Raw genomic sequence first — 17441 nt, 5'->3', positions numbered from 1 at the left:
TAGTGATTTTGCTGCCCAAATAGCAAAAATCATCAACCTTAAGTGCCTTATTCACTAATCTAAATCCCTCACATCACCTAATTTAATTTGACTGCATTCCATTATCTTGTTTTGCTTTTGTTTATGTTCATATCATACTGTCCTTTCAAGAACTGTCCATTCTATTCAACTGCTCTTGCAGATCCTTTGCTGTCTTTGACAGAATTACTGTGTTGTCAGCAAACATCATAGTTTTTGTTTCTTCTCCATGTATTTTAATTCCTATTTTGAACTTTTCTTTTGTTTCCTTTACTGGTTGCCCAATATACAGTTTGAATAACATCAGGGATAGGCTACAACCCTGTGTCACTCGCTCCTCAACCACTGCTTTCCTTTCATGCCCCTCAACTGTTATAGCTGCCATCTGGTTCTGTAAAAATTGTTAATAGTGTTTCACTCGCTATATTTGATCCTTGCTTCATAATTTGAAAGAGAGAAAGCTTTTGACAATGTTGACTGGAATACTCTAAGTCTACAGATGGTAGAAACATAGGTTTGCCTTTTCTTAATGCATTTTCTAAGATAAGTTGTAGGGTCAGTATTGTCTCACATGGTCCTACATTTCTCCAGAATCCAAAGTTATCTTCTATGAAGTCAGTTTCTGCTGCTTTTTTGTTCCTTTTATAAAGAATTTGTGTTTGTATTCTGCAACGACAAATTCCTAAACTGACAGTTTGGGAATATCCACACCTCTCAGCACCTTATTTCTTTGGAACTGAAATTACTACATTCTTTGAGAAATTTGTGGGTATTTCACCTGTTTCGTACATCTAGCACAGAAAATGGAATAATTTTGTCATTTCTGGCTCTCCCAAGGCTATCAGGAGTTTTGACAGAATGCTGTATACCCCTGGGTACTCGTTTCCTTGTTTCAGTGTAGGTCTTCAGTGCTCAGTCAAATGCTTCTCACAGTCTATCTCCCTTGTTATCTTCACCTGTCTCTTCTTCCATTTGTATGATGTTGCCCTTAGTTATATCTTGCTTGTATAGATCCCCTATACACAGATAAGCCGAAACATTATGACCACTGCCCACTGTAATGTCGGATGCCACCTGATGGCGTTACAGGCATACGACACTCTAACAACAGTATGTAAGTGGGGAGCAGACGCATATGGGGATCACCCTAATGAAGTTACAGGCTGCCAATGGGGAAATCCATTTAGGTAAATGACTTTCGCAGGTGGCAGTAATCAGGTGAATTATGTTAGTTGGGCTGCTATTTCTAAGTTAATTATTAATTTTGATATTTGACTGTTCAGTACACAGAGGATACAATAAGAGTAGTTTAAAGACTGACATTTTCATTCAGTACACGCCTCAAGATAACCATGTGAGATGTGTCTCATTACAGCATTAGCTGTCCAGCACAGAGCGCGGTCTGGCCACTACTTGGGCTGAGCTGGTGGACTCCCTGCAGCTCAGAAAATCAGAGCTGAGCACCCCAAGGAAAGAGGGCTGATCTGGAAGAGGACTGTACAGATCAAACTCATGTAAGAGCAGCTAACACAGATGGTGAGTAGCTGCAGCAATCTCTATTATGCACAATGTACTGCATCATCAAACTTTAGTTACACAAGAATTGTCAGTCCACCTGTATCTCTGCACAGATAAACCAAAACGTAATTATCACTGTTCAGGATGAGACTGAATGTTGCCTGGTGGTGTTGCTGGCACATAATACAGTGACGGAAGTATACAAGGAGGACAGAGATGAATGGGGAATCATTCTGGCAGTGATAGGGGTCACAAATGAGGGAAATTTTCTGGTGAAAATGACTTTGAAAGAGAGCAGTTTATTATGGCCGGCCCTTGCGACAAATTCTCAGAAACAGTGAAGCTCACAAGCTGTATGTGTGCTGCTGTTGTGAGTGACTTTAGAAAGTGATAGAAGGACTGTGAGACCTCGAGTAGGTGGTGAAGTGTTGCATGTCTTTGCATCTTCACAAAATGTGGAGGTCAGATATTTTCAGATTGTGTTGAAAAAAAGAGGTGGCAAGCCATACCAGATACGATGACAGAGTATAGCATTGGCACAAAGACGAGTTTTTCAGAGCACTCAGTTTGGTGTAGAGTGTCAGGAGAGGCAATTTGTTGCAGACCAACTCTAAAAGCTACTGTGTCAAACCGATGACATGTGGGTTATGACATGCAGTGGGTATGAGATCATAGAGATTAGGCTGTAAATTGATGTAAACTTGTTACACAAACTGACAACATTGTTACTTATTACACTGGGTTGATATCTGTGTGCAGGTATGTGATCATTACAGTGAGATGGTGCTCACAACAAAGGGTTGTGTCCGCAGGCTAGTGGTAGTGAGATTATGGTATGAGAAATGTTCATCAGAAGAATATTTTCCTGTGTTGAGAGACTAGACTTCTGCTGCAGTTAGCAATTGTGAATTGAGATAATGAACTAACACTGAGATGAATGCCAAAAAATTTGCTGATGTAAAAATGAGTGCCACAAGTGAGAGAGGAGCTTTCTGCAGCTTCCTTCAAAAATAATTCACATAGGGTTATGGATAAAATGGGATGATTGTTGCTTGGTAGGAATTATACCAACAAAGTGATAGGAGTGTGAGATGAGAATTCTGCAGGTTCTTTCAGATATAATTGACATAGGGTTATGGAAGATCTGTGATGAGTGTTGCTTTGTGTAAACTATATGGACAAAGTGACAGTACTAAGAAGGGGAGCTCTCTGTAGCTTCTTTCAGAAATAATTCTCATAGAGTTATGGATGAAATGCAATCATTGTGGCTTGATAGTAACCATTCCAACAAAGTGATAGTATTGCAAGAGGAGCTTACTGCAGCTTCTTTCAGAAATAATTCACATACTTTCATGGATGAAATGCAATGATTGTTGCTTTGTGTAAACTATATGATCAAAGTGACATTACTGAGAGAGGAGCTTTCTGTGGCTTCTTTCAGAAAGAAATCACATAGTGTTATGGATGAAATGCGATGACTGTGACTTTGTATTAACTATACCAACAAAGTGATAGTATTGTGAGGGGAACTTTCTGCAGCTACGGTCAGAAATAAATCACAAAGGGGTAAGGCTGAAATGCAATGATTGTGGCTTTGTAGTAACTATAACAACAAAAAGATTGTAGTGCGAGATGAGCTTTCTGTAGCTTCTTTCAGAAATAATTCACATAGGATTATGGATGAAATGCGATGATTGTGGCTATATAGTAACTATACCAACAAGTTAACAGAATTGTGAGGGGAGCTTTCTGCAGGTTCTTTTAGAAATACCTCACATAAGGTTATGGATGAAATGTGATGATGTGGATTTGTAGCAACTATCCCAACAAAGTGATAGTATTGTGAAGGGATCTTTCTGCAGCTTCTATCAGAATTATTTCACATTGGGTTATAGATGAAATGCGATGATTGTGGCTTTTTGTTGACGATACCAACAAAGTGATAGTAGAGTGAGAGAAGCTTTCTGCAGTTCATTTCAGAAATAATTCACATAGCATTATGGATGAAATACGATGATTGTGGCATTATAGTAACTATACCAACAAAGTGATAGTGTTGTGAGGGAAGCTTTCTGCAGCTTCTTTCAGGAATAAATCACAAAGAGTTATGGATAAAATGTGATGATTGTGGCTTTGTAGTAACTATACCGTGAAAGTGATTGTAGTGTGAGAGGAGCTTTCTGGAGCTTCTTCCAGAAATAATTATCGTAGTGTTATGGATGAAATGAGATGATTGTGGCTTTGTAGTAACTATACCAACAAAGTGGTAATATTGTGAGGGGAGCTTCCTGCAGCTTCTTTCAGAAATAATTCACATGGGGGTATGAATGAAATGCCATGATTGTGACTCTGTAGTAACTATACCAAGAAAGTGATAGCAGTGTGAGAGGAGCTTTCAGCAGCTTCTTCCTGACATAATTCTCGCAGGGTTATCGATGAAACGTGATGGTTTTGGCTTTGTAGTAACTATACCAACAAACTGATTGTTTTGTGAGAGGAGCATTCTGCTGTTTCTTTCAGAAATGATTTACATAGTGTTGTGGATGAAATGCAATGATTGTGGCTTTGTAGAAACTATACCAACAAAGTGATAGTATTGTGATGGGAGCTTTCTGTGGCTTCATTTGGAAATATATCACAAATAGTTGTGGATAAAATGCAATGATTGTGGCTTTGTAGTAACTGTACGAGCAAAGTGATAGTATTGTGAGTGGAGCTTTCTACAACTTCTTTCAGAAATAATTCACATTGGATTATGGATGAAATGAGATGATTGTGGGTTTGTAGTATCTATACCAACAATTTGATTAAAGAGTGAGAGGAGCTTCATGCAGCTTCTTTCAGAAATATTTCACATCGTGTTAGGAATGAGATGCAATGTTTGTGGCTTTGTAGTAACTATACCAAAAAGGTGAAAGCATTTTTAAGGTAGCTTTCTGCAGCCACTTTCAGAAATGATTCTCACACCATTAAGAATGAAATGTGAAGATTGTGGCTTTTTAGTAATAAACCAACAAAGTGAAATTTCCTGGCAGATTGAAACACTGTGCCCGACCGAGACTCGAACTCGGGAACTTTGCCTTTCGCGGGCAAGTACTCTACCATCTGAGCTAACAATGCAAGACTCATGCCCGGTCCTCACAGCTTTACTTCTGCCAGTATCTCGTCTCCTACATTCCAAACTTTACAGAAGCTCTCCTGCGAACCTTGCAGAACTAGCACTCCTGAAAGAAAGGATACTGCAGATACATGGCTTAGCCACAGCCTAAGGGATGTTTCCAGAACAGTTTTAATCTGCCAGGAAGTTTCATATCAGTGCACACTCCGCTGCAGAGTGAAAATCTTATTCTGGAAACATCCCCCAGGCTTTGGCTAATCCATGTCTCTACAGTATCCTTTCTTTCAGTAGTGCTAATTCTGCAAGGTCCGCAGGAGAGCTTCTGTAAAGTTTGCAAGGTAGGAGAAGAGATACTGGCAGAAGTAAAGCTGTGAGGACCGGGCATGAGTCATGCTTCAGTAGCTCAGATGGTAGAGCACTTGCCCGCGAAAGGCAAAGTTCCCAAGGTCAAGTCTGAGTCGGGCACACAGTTCTAATCTGCCAGGAAGTTTCACATCAACGCACACTCTGCTGCAGAGTGAAAATCTCATTCTGGAAACCAAAAAAGTGATTGTATTGTGAGGGGGCTTTGTGCAGCTTCTTTCCGATAAAGCACTTAGGATTATGGATGAAATGGGATGACTGTTGCTTTGTAGTAACCATACCAACACAGTGTAATAGAGTGAGAGGAGCTTGCTGGAGCTTCTTTCAGAAATAATTCACATAGGGTTTTTGTAACTATACCAACAGGGTGATAGTATTGTGAGGGGAGTTTTCTGAAGCTCCTTTCAGAAATAATTCACATAGGATTATGAATGAAATGTGATGATTGTGGTTTTTTATTAACTGTACCAAAACACATAGTATTGGTCAGAAAGCTTTTTGCAGTTTCTTTCAGAAATAATTCACATAGGGTTATGCATAAAACGCGATGGTTGTGGCTTTGTAGTAGTAACTATACCAACAAGGTGATAGTATTGTGAAGGGAGGCTTTTTGCAGCTTCTTTCACATAGGGTAATGGAAGAAATCTGATGATTCTGGCTTTGTAGTAATCATACCAACAAAGTGACGATGCTGTGGGAGGAGCATTCTGCAGCTTCTTTCAGAAGTAATTCACATAGGGTAGTGGATGAAATTGCGATGACCCTGTCTTTATGGTAATCATATCAACAAAGTGACACAAATGTCGGAAAAACTTCATGCAGCTCCTTCCAGAAATAATTCGCGTAGTAAAAGTGATGAAATGTGATGATTCTGGCTTTGTAGTAATCATACTAACAAAGTGACACAAATGTGCGAGGAGCTTTCTGCAGTTTCTTTCAGAAATATTTCACATAAAGTGACGCAGTTGTGGGGGCGATATCTGCAGTTTCCTTCAGAAATCATTCACATAGTGTAATGGATAATATGAGATGATTCTGGCATTCTAGTAATCATACCAACAATGTGATGCAAATGTGGGAGGAGCTTTCTGCAGCTCCTTTCAGAAATAATTTACCTAGAACAATGGATGAAATCGATGGTGGTGGCTTTATAGCAATCATACCTATAAAGTGAGCTAAATGTGGGAGGAGCTTCCTGCAGCTTCTTTCAAAAATAATTCACTTAGCGTAATGAATGAAAAATGATTATTCTGGGTTTGTAGTAAAAATAACAACATAGTGATGCAGCTGTAGTAGGAGCTTTCTGCAGCTTCTTTCAGAAATAATTCACATACGTAATTGATGAAATGTGATGATCCTGGCTTTGTAGTAATCATACCAATAATGTGATGCAAATGTGGGAGGTGCTACTTGCAACTTTATTCAGAAATATTTTACAGAGGGTAATGGATGAGATGTGATAGTTCTCGTTTAGTAGTAACCATACCATCAAAGTGACGCAAATGTGGGAGGAGCTTTCTGCAGCTTCTATCAGAAATTATTCACATGGGGTTATGGATGTAATGTTGTAGTAATGATACCAACAGAGTGACGCTGCTGTGGTAGGAGCATTGTGCAGCCTACTTCTAGAATATTTCCCATAGGGTAATGGAAGAAATGCGATGATTGTGGCTTTGTAGTAAACATACCATCAAATTGACACCTCTGTGGGTGGAGCTTTCTGCAGCTTCTAGCAAGAAATTAGTCACATACCGTATTGGATGAAATGCGATGATACTGACAGTGTAGGAATCATACCGACGATGTTACACTGCTGTGGGGGGTGCTTTCTGCAGCTTATTTCAGAGACTTTTCCCATAGGGTAATGGACGAAATGCAATGATTCTGGCTTTGTAGTAATCATACCATCAAATTGACGCAAATGTGGGAGGTGCTTTCTGCAGCTTCTTTTCAGAAATAATTCACGTAGGTTTATGACTGAAATGCGATGATTGTGTCTTTCTAGTATCTATACCAACAAAGGGAGAGTAGGGTGAGAGGAGCTTTCTGCAGCTTCTTTCTGAAATAATTCATTTAGGGATGCGGATGTAATGCAGTGATTGTGGCTTTGTAGTATATATATCAGCAAAGTGTTCGAAGTGAGATGGGAGCTTTCTGCAGAATCTTTCGTTTATAAATTCACATAGATTTCATAGTAAAATGCATTGCTTGTTGCTTTATGTAACCTATACTAACAATGTGACCGTACTGAGAGCAACCTTCTGCAGCTTCTTTCAGAAATAGTTCTCGTAGAGTTATCAATGAAATGCGATGATTCTGGCTTTGTAGTAACTTTACCAACAAAGGGATAGTAATGTGAGAGGAGCTTTTGTCAGCTTCTTTCAGAAATAATCTTCATAGAGTTACCGATAAAATGTAATGCTTGTTGCTTGTTGGGGACCTTTCCTACAAGAGAGTGCAAGAATTAACATACCTAGGGGCACTTTTCACTGTGAACTCGTCATGTGAAGCAGAGATCAATTCCAGCATACAAGCAGGAAATCAATCTTACCATAGCCTAGCACAACTGCTTCGGTCCAAATCTCTCTCCAGACATTTCCAGGTTTGACTGTACAAAACCCTGATCCAGCCTGTTGTTCTATATGTCTGTGAGACATGGAGTATCCGGAAACAGGACTTCCATAACCTCCTTGTTTTGAGAGAAAAATGCTTCGGAAATTTTTTGGTACAGTTCTGGATGCAGATACAGGGAAATGGAGGATAAGATACAACCAAGAGCTTGAGGAACCATATCAACAGCCCAACATAGCAGGAACTGTCAAAGCCAAACGAGTGCAATGGGCCGGCCATGTGGCCCGGATGGAGGATCACAGATGGCCTCGGAAGCGCCTGGATTTCACACCTACAGGAAAGAGACTGCCAGGGAGACCCAAGAAGCATTGGAGGGATGGATCCCATGAAGATTTAAACCAAGTGTCAATAGATGTGGACAAATGGCAGATAGCAGCAATGGACAGAATAGAGTGGAGGAGGATACTTGCAGATGTGTGAGGTCTACTGGGCCTGATCACGTAGGAGTAGTAGTAGTAGTAGTAGTAGTAGTAGTGTTGCTTTGTGTAAAATATTGAACAAAGTGACAGTACTGAGAGAGGTGCATTTTGCAGCTTCTTTCAGAAATAGATCACAACTGTACCAACAAAGTGATAGTAATGTGAGAGAATCTATCTGCAGCTTCTTTCAGAAATAATTTCCACAGGGTTATGGATGAAATGTGAAGATTGTGGCATTGTAGAAACTGTACCAACAAAGTGATAGTAGTGTGAGGGGAGCACTTTGCAGCTTCCTTCAGAAGTAACTCACACGGGGGTATTGATGAAATGCGAAGATTGTTGCTTTGTAGTAACTATACCAACAATGTGACAGTACTGTGAGAAGAGCTACCAGCAGTTCCATTCAGAAATAATTCTCATAGGGTAATGGATGAAATGTGATGATTCTGGCTTTGTAGTATTCATACCACAATGTGGCAGTGCTGTGGGAGCAACTTTCTTCAGCTTCCTTCAGAAATAATTATCATAGGGCAATATATGAAATGCGATGATTCTGGCTTTGTAGTAACTGTACCATCCATGTGATGGTAGTGTGAGAGGAGCTTTCGGTAGCTCCTTTCAGAAATTATTCACGTAGAGGAATGGACGAAATCCGATGATTCTGCTTTTGTTGTAACTGTACAAACAATGTGATAGTATAGTGGGAGGAGCTTTCTGTAGCTTCTTTCATAAATAATTCACATAGGATAATCGATAATAGGCAATGAATCTGGCATTGTATTAATTATACAAACAAAGCGATGCAAATGCGGGAGGAGGTTTCTGCAGCTTCTTTCATAAATAATTCACATGGGGTAATGGAAGAAATGTGATTATTCTTGCTTTGTAATAATCATACCAACACTTTGACGCTGTTGTAGGAGGAGTTTTCCGCAGATTCTTTCAGAAATAAATCACATAGGGTAATGGATAAAATTGTGATAAACTTGGCACTGTAGTGATCACACAAACAAAGTGACGCAGCTGCGGGAGGAACTTTCTGTAGCTTCTACCGGAAACAATTCACATAGGGTAGTGGATGAAAGGTGATGATTCTTGGTTAGTAGTAATCATACCGTCAAAGTGACGCTAATTGAGAAGGAGCTATCTGCAGCCTCTTTCAGAAATAATTCACATAGGGTAATTGCTGAAATGCGATGATTCTGGCTTTGTAGTAATCATACCAACAAAATGATACTGCTGCGTCAGGAGCATTCTGCAGGTTCTTTCAGAAATAATTCACATAGGGTAATGGATGAAATGTGATGATTATAGCTTTCTAGTAATCATACCAACAAAGTGACACTGCTGTGTGAGGATCATTCTGCAAATTATTTCAGAAATATTTCCCATAGTGTAATGGATGAAATGCGATGATTCTGGTTTTGTAGTAATCATATCATCGAAGTGACGCTGCTGCGGTAGGAGCTTTCTGCAGTCTCTTTCAGAAATAATAGTCATAGGGTAATGGATGAAATGCAATGATTCGGGCTTTGTAGTAATCATACCAACAAATTGATGAAAAAGTGTTAGGAGATTTCTGAAGCTTCTTTCAGAAATAATTCACACAGGTTAAAGGATGAAATGCAGTGATTCACACTTTGTAGCAATCATACCAAAAACGTGATGTTGCTGTGTGGTGAGCTCACTGCAGCATCTTTCAGAAATAATTGACATAGGTTAGAGGATGAAATGCAATGATTCGGACTTTGTAGTAATCATACCAAAAAAGTGTTGTTGCTGTGTGATGAGCTCTCGGCAGCTTCTTTCAGAAATAATTCACATAGCGTAATGGATGAATTGCGATGATTCTGGCTTTGTATTAATCACACGAACAAAGAGACGCAGATGTGGGAGGAGCTCTCTTTAGCCTCTTGCAGAAATAACTTACATAGTGTAATGAATAAATGCGATGTTTCTGGCTTTGTCGTAATCTTACCAACAAAGTGACAGGGCTGTGTTTGGAGCTTTCTTCAGCTTCATTCAGAAATAACACACATACTGTAACGGATGAAACGCGATGACTCTGCATAGTAGTAATCATACCAACAAAGTGACGCAAATGTGGGATGAGCTATCTGCTGCTTCTTTCATAAATATTTCACATTGGGTAATGGATGAAATGCGATGATCGTGGCTTTTTAATAATCATACAAAAAATTTGATGCTGTTATAGGAGGATCTTTCTGCGACTTCTTTCTGAAATATTTCACAAAGTATAATTGATGAAATTTGATGATTCTGGATTTGTAATAATCATTCCAACTATATGATGCAAATGTGGGATGAGCTATCTGCTGCTTCTTTCGGAAATATTTCACATAGTGTATTAATGAAGTGCAATGATTCTGGCTTTCTAGTACTCTTACCAACAATGTGATAGCGCTGTGGGAGGAGCTTTCTGCAGCTTCTTTCAGAGACAATTCACATAGGGTAATGGATGGAATGCGAAGATTCTCGCTTTGTAGTAATCACATGAACAAAATTCCTCAAATGTGAGAGGAGCTTTTTGCAGCTTCATTCAGAATTAATTCGCATAGGGTAATGGATGAAATACGATGATTCTGGCTTTGTAGTAATCATACCTTCAAAGTCATGTAAATGTTCTATTAGCTTTTTGCAGTTTGTTTCAGAAATAATTCACATGGGGTAATGGCTGAAAAGCTAGGATTCTGGCTTTGGAGTAATCATATGCACAAAGTGCCACAAATGATGGAGGACCATTCTGAAGCCTCTTTCAGAAGTAATTCACATTGGGTAATGGATGATATGCAATTATCCTATCTTAGTAATAATCATAGGAACAAAGAGATGCTGCTGCATGATGAGCTTGCTGCAGCTTTTTTCAGAAATAGTTCACATAGGATAATGGATGAAATGCAATGATTCCGATTTCCCAGTAATTATACAAACAAAGTGACGCAAATGTTGGGCTATCCTTCTACAGTTTAATTCATTAATAATTCACGTTGGGTAATGGATAAAATGCAATTATTCTGACATTGTAGTTATCTTACGAACAAAGAGACACTGCTGCGGGAGGAGGTTTCTGCAGCTGCTTTCAGAAATAATTCACATAGGGTAATGGTTGTAGAGCAATGATTCTGGCTTTGTAGAATTCATATCAACAAGTGCTGCAAATGTGGAAGGAGTTCTCTGCAAGTTCCTTCATAAATAATTCACATAGTTTAATGAATGAAATGCGTTGATTCTGGCTTTGTCTTAATCATACCAAAAAAGTGACGCAAATGTGTGAGGAGCTTTCAGCAGCTGCTTTCAGAAATAGTTGACATAAGGTAATGGATGAAAGGCTATGATATTGTATTTGTAGTAATCATACGGACAAATAAACGCTGCTGCGGGGAGAGCTTTATGCAGCTCCTTTCAGAAATAATTGACATAGGTTAATGGTTAGAGTCCAATGATCCTGGTATTGTGGTATTCGTAACAAGAAGTGCCGCATATGTGGAAGAAGCTTTATGCAGCTTCTTTCAGAAATAATTCACATAGGGAAATTTTTTAAATCCGATGATTCTGGCTTTACAGTAATCACACAAACAAAAAGTTGTTGCTGCAGGAGGAGCTTTCTGCAGTTTTTTTCAAAAATAATTCACATAGGGTAATGGTTGAAATGGGTTGATTCTGGCTTTGTAGTAATGTTACGAACAAAGAGTCACTGCTGTGGGAGGTGCTCTCTAAAGCTCCTTGCAGAAGCAACTCACATGGGGTAATGAATGAAACGCGTTGATTCTGGCTTTGTAGAGATCATACGATCAAAGAGAGGCTGTTGCAGGAGGAGATTTCTGCAGCTTCTATCAGAAGTAAGTCACATAGGGTAATGGATGAATTGCAATGATTCTGGCTTTGTATTAATTGTAGGAACAACGTGATGCTGCTGCTGGAGGAGCTTTCAGCAGGTTCTTTCAGAAATATTTCACATAGGGTAATGGATGAAATGCGATGATTCTGGCTTTGTATTAATCGTAGGAACAATGAGATGCTGCTGCTGGAGGACCTTCCTGCAGCTCCTATCAGAAATATTTCACATTGTGTACTGGATGAAATGTGATGATTCTCGCTTTGTAGCTATCATACCAACAAAGAGACCCTGCTGTGGGAGGAGATTCCTGCAGCTGCTTTCAGAAATAATTCACATTGGGAAATGATTGAAATGTGATGATTCTCTCTCAGTATTAATCATATGAACAAAGAGGTACTGCTGCCTGAGGAGCTTTGTGCAATTTCTTTCAGAAATAATGCACATAGGGGAATGGATGAAATCCGATGATTCTGGCTTTGTAGTAATCATACAAACAAAGAGGTGCTGCTGCGGGAGGAGCTTTCAGCAGATTCTTTCAAAAACAATTCATATAAGTTAATATATAAAATGTGATTATTCTGGCTTTGTAAAAGTCATGCATACAAAGACACGCTGCTGCTGGATCAAGTTTCTGCAGCTCCTTTCAGAAATAACTCATATAGGGTAATGGGTGAAATATGATGTTTCTGGCTTTGTAGTAATCGTACCAAGAGAGTGACACAAATGTTGGAGGAAATTTCTGCAGCTTCATTCTGACATAATTCACATAGGTTAATCAATGGAATGGCATGATAATGTCTTTGTAGTAATCATATCAACAAAGTGCCGCAAATTTGGGAGGAGGCATCTGCACCTTCTTTCCGAAGTAATTCCCATAGCGTAACGGATGAAATGCAATGATCCCGGCTTTGTAGTAACCATACCAAGAAAGTGACACAAATGTTGAAGGAGCATTCTGCAGCTCCTTTCAGAAATAATTCACATAGGGTAATGGGTGAAATGTGATGATTCTGGCTTTCTAGTAATCATACCAGTAAAGTGACTCAAATGTGGGAGCAGCTTTCTGCAGCTTCTTTCAGAAATAATTCACATATAATTAGGAATGAAATGCAATGATTCTGGCTTTGTAGTAATCATGCCACCAATGTGACGCAGATGTGGGAGGATCTTTCTGCAGCTGCTTTCAGAAATAATTTACATAGCGTAACAGATGAAGTGCAATGATTCTGTCGTTGTAGTAATCATATCAACAAAAGGACACTGCTGCGGGAGGAGCTTTCTGCACCTTCTTTCAGATATAATTAACATATTGAAAAAGACGAAGTGCGATGATTCTGGCTTTGTATTAATCATACGAACGAAGAGACGCTGCTGTGGGAGTAGCCTTCTGCAGCTTCTTTCAGAAATAACCCACGTAGGGTAATGGATGAAATAGGATGATTCTGGCTTTGTATTAATCATAGGAACAAATAGAGGCTGCCGCTGGAAAGGCTTTCTGCAACTTCATTCAGAAATAATTCACATAGTGAAAAAGATGAAATGCGTTGATTCTGGCTTTGTATTAATCATACGCACAAAGAGATGCTGCTGTGACAGGAGCTTTCTGCAGCTCATTCCCAAAATAATTCACATAGGGTAATGGATGAAATGCGATGATTCTGGCGCTTTAGTAATCGTACCAACAAAGGGACGCTGCTGTGGGAGGAGTTGTCGGCAGTTTCTTTCAGAAATAATTCACATATGGTAATTTTTTTTTTATTGATTTCTTTATTAATCCATGTAACAATTTACATTGTGTGGATTTCGTCAGCAAAATCATATACAATATAATATACCTACAATTATACACATAAAATTCGTATTTACACACATTTTTGAGGTATCTTAAATTAGTTTTATATCCTTGTGTAATTTGTAATTTTCTTATAGTACTGTACAATTTTTATTTCCTCATGTATTACAATGCAGGCTACTGTAATTACACTACATGTTTTACTTCAGATAGTCCATTACTGCGTAATAACTTTTATTCAATAAAAAAATTTTAGTTTTGTTTTAAACTGTCCGATTGTGTCAATACCTTTTATTTTTTGGGGTAATTTATTATATAATTTAACAGCATTGTACAACAAGCTCTGCTGAGTTTTAACTTTATTTTTCCTCTCTAGATGCAGATGATATTGGTTTATAGTTTCATAGCTGTGTACTAAAGAATTTTTCATATAGCAGTCAATATTTTTTTTTACATACATAACACTTTGAAAAATGTATTCACAGGGGACAGTTAGAATTTCCAGCCTTTGGAAATGTACAAGGCAGTGAGCCCTACTGCCACTCTTTGTTATTACACGAATTGCTCTTTTCTGTAATTTGAAAACTATTTGAATATTTTTATTGTTGACTCCCCAAAATATTATTCCATAGGTGATAACAGAGTGGATATCAGAAAAATATACAGATCTGACACATGTAGTATCACAAACTGCAGTCAGAATTCTCAGAGCATAGCATGCTGTAGCGATTCTGTTACTAAGTAGTTTAATATGTTCTTCCCACTTTAACTGACTGACAACATGCATACCAAGAAATTTTGCGTAGTCTACACATTCTATAGTTTCATTGTTTAACGTAAAGTTGTTATAGTGTGGTTTTTTGCAGACATAGAAGTTAACAGTATTTGTTTTTTTTTAAGATTTAGTGTTAGTTTATTATTGGATGCCCACTCACGTACGCTGTTTAGTGTTTGTTTGGCCTTTTCTTTTAGTGCATCTGGTGATTTGTCACTGATTAGAACATTTGAGTCATCTGCAAACAATATTGTTTGTCCATGCTTGATGCTCTGTGGGAATTCATTTATGTAAATGAGGAATAGTACTGGGCCAAGGACACTACCCTGTGGGACACCTATATTTACATAATTTGGGTCTGAAGTATACTTTACAATATAGTTTGAGCAACTTGAAATATGTGAGATTTCAGTTATCTGTCTTCTATTTTTTAGATATGAAGGAACCATTTGTTCACAAGTCCCCTTATTCCAAGTTCATCTACCTTATTTAACAATATGTTGTGGTCTACTGTATCAAACGCTTTAGTTAGATCAAGAAATATACCTGTTGTGTAGTTCCCATTATCTAATGCTTCTAGAATGTGTTTTGTGAGGTGTGCTGTTGCTGATTCTGTGCTTTTCCCTGATCGAAATCCAAACTGGTCAACAGACAGTAAGTTGTATTTATTTAAATAATTCATTAGCCTATCTTAAATAATAGTTTCTAATATTTTTGCAAAGCATGATAGTAGAGATATTGACCTATAATTTTCAATTATTCCTCCATCACATTTTTTGAAGATAGGTAGTAATTTCACATATTTTAAATAGTCTGGAAAGTAGCCCTGCTTGAAAGATTGATTTATAATATCAACTAAAGGTGGAAGTAGGCTCTTGATACAGTCCTTAATTATAAAAATGGGGACTTCATCCAGACCAGCTGAGTTTTTGTTTCTGAGTTTGCTGACTGCTTTATAGACTTCTTCCTGTGTTGTAGGGAATAACACCATTGAGAGTGACACACCATTATTTGGCTTTTTGACCTGAGGGGCTGTTAGAAAATTTTCCTGTAATTTTATTCCTATACTACTAAAATAATCATTTATATAGTTTGCCAAATATATTGGGTCTTTTATTAGAGTCCCTCCCTCCTTAATTTTCAAGTTTGACAGATTTATTTTCCTGGTACCAGTTTCCTGCTTCACAATCTTCCATACTGCCTTATTTTTGTTTTCAGCAGAGTGCACTATTTTGGAGATACGAGCTCTCTTTGCTGCAAGCAATATTTTCCTATATGTTTTCCTATATCTTTTATAAAAGAGTGAGAAAGCAGGATTAATTTGGCTGTGATTAATGAAACTCAGGTACTTTAGTGTTTCAGATGATATTTTGATTCTTTTGTGACCCACTTGCTTTTTCCTGCTGTTGATAATGGACATAATACTTGAGGAAATGTTTCTTCAAAATTTAATGGATGAAATGTGATGATTCTGGCTTTGTAGTAATCATACCAACAAAGTGATGCAAATGTGGGAGGAGCTTTCTGCAGGTTCTTTCAGAAATAATTCTCATATAATAATGAATGGAATGTAATGATTCCGGCTTTGAAGTAATCATTCCAGCAATGTGACGCAGATGTGGGAGGAGCTTTCTGCAGCTTCTTTCAGAAATAATTCACATAGGGTAAAGGATGAAATGTAATGATTCTGGCTTTGTAGAAATCTTACCAAAAAAGAGACGCTGTTGCGGAAGCAGCTTTCTGTGGCTCCTCTCAGAAATAATTCATACGGGTTAATGGATGAAATACGATCATTCTGCCTTTGTAGTAATCAGATGAACAGAGAGACGCTGCTGCAGGAGGAGCTTTCTGCAGCTCCTTTCTAAAATAATTCGCATAGGGTAATGGATGAAATGCGATGATTCTGGCTTTTTAGTAGTCATACCAAGAAAGAAACGCTGCTGCGAGAGGAGCTTTCTGCAGCTTCATTCAGAAGTAATTCATATAGGGTAATTGATGCAATACGATGATTCTGGCTTTCTAAAAGTCATACTTACAAAGACAGCCTGCTGCGGGAGTAGCTTTCTGCAGCTACTTTCAGAAATAAATCACATAGTGTAATGGATGAAATGCAATGGTTCTTGCTTTGTAGTAATCATAACAACATAGGCACGCTGCTGCGGGAGGAGCTTACTGCAGCTCCTTTCAGAAATAATTCACATAGAGTAACGGATGAAATGCGATGATTCTGGCTTTGTAGAAATCACACCAACAAAGAGACACTGTTGTGGCAGGATCTTTCTGCAGCCTCTTTCAGAAATAATTCAAATAGGGTAATTGATGGATTATGAAGATTCTGGCTTTGTAGTGATTATACCAACAAAAAGACGCTGCTGCGGGAGGAGCTTTCTGCAGCTCCATTCAGATATTATCCACATAGGGTAATGGATGAAATGTGATGATTCTGGCTTTGTAGTAATCATACCTACAAGGAGACGCTGCTGCAGGAGGAGCTTTCTGCAGCCTCTTTCAGAAATAATTCAAATAGGGTAATTGATGGATTATGAAGATTCTGGCTTTGTAGTAATTATACCAACAAAAAGACGCTGCTGCGGGAGGAGCTTTCTGCAGCTCCATTCAGATATTATCTACATAGGGTAATGGATGAAATGTGATGATTCTGGCTTTGTAGTAATCATACCTACAAGGAGACGCTGCTGCAGGAGGAGCTTTCTGCAGCCTCTTTCAGAAATAATTCACATAGGGTAATATAATAGATGAAATGCGATGATTCTGGCTTTGTAGTAATCATACCAACAATGAGACGCTGCAGCGAGAGTAGTTTTCTGCAGCTTCATTCAGAAATAGTTCACATAGGATATTGGATGTAATGCAATGATTCTGGCTTTCTAGTAATCAGGCGAACAAAGACACGCTGCTACGGGAGGAGCTTTCTGCAGCTCCTTTCA

Source organism: Schistocerca serialis, unplaced genomic scaffold, assembly GCF_023864345.2.
Source record: "Schistocerca serialis cubense isolate TAMUIC-IGC-003099 unplaced genomic scaffold, iqSchSeri2.2 HiC_scaffold_1362, whole genome shotgun sequence".
Lineage (NCBI taxonomy): Eukaryota > Metazoa > Arthropoda > Insecta > Orthoptera > Acrididae > Schistocerca > Schistocerca serialis.
Note: the sequence above shows the minus strand (reverse complement) of the source record.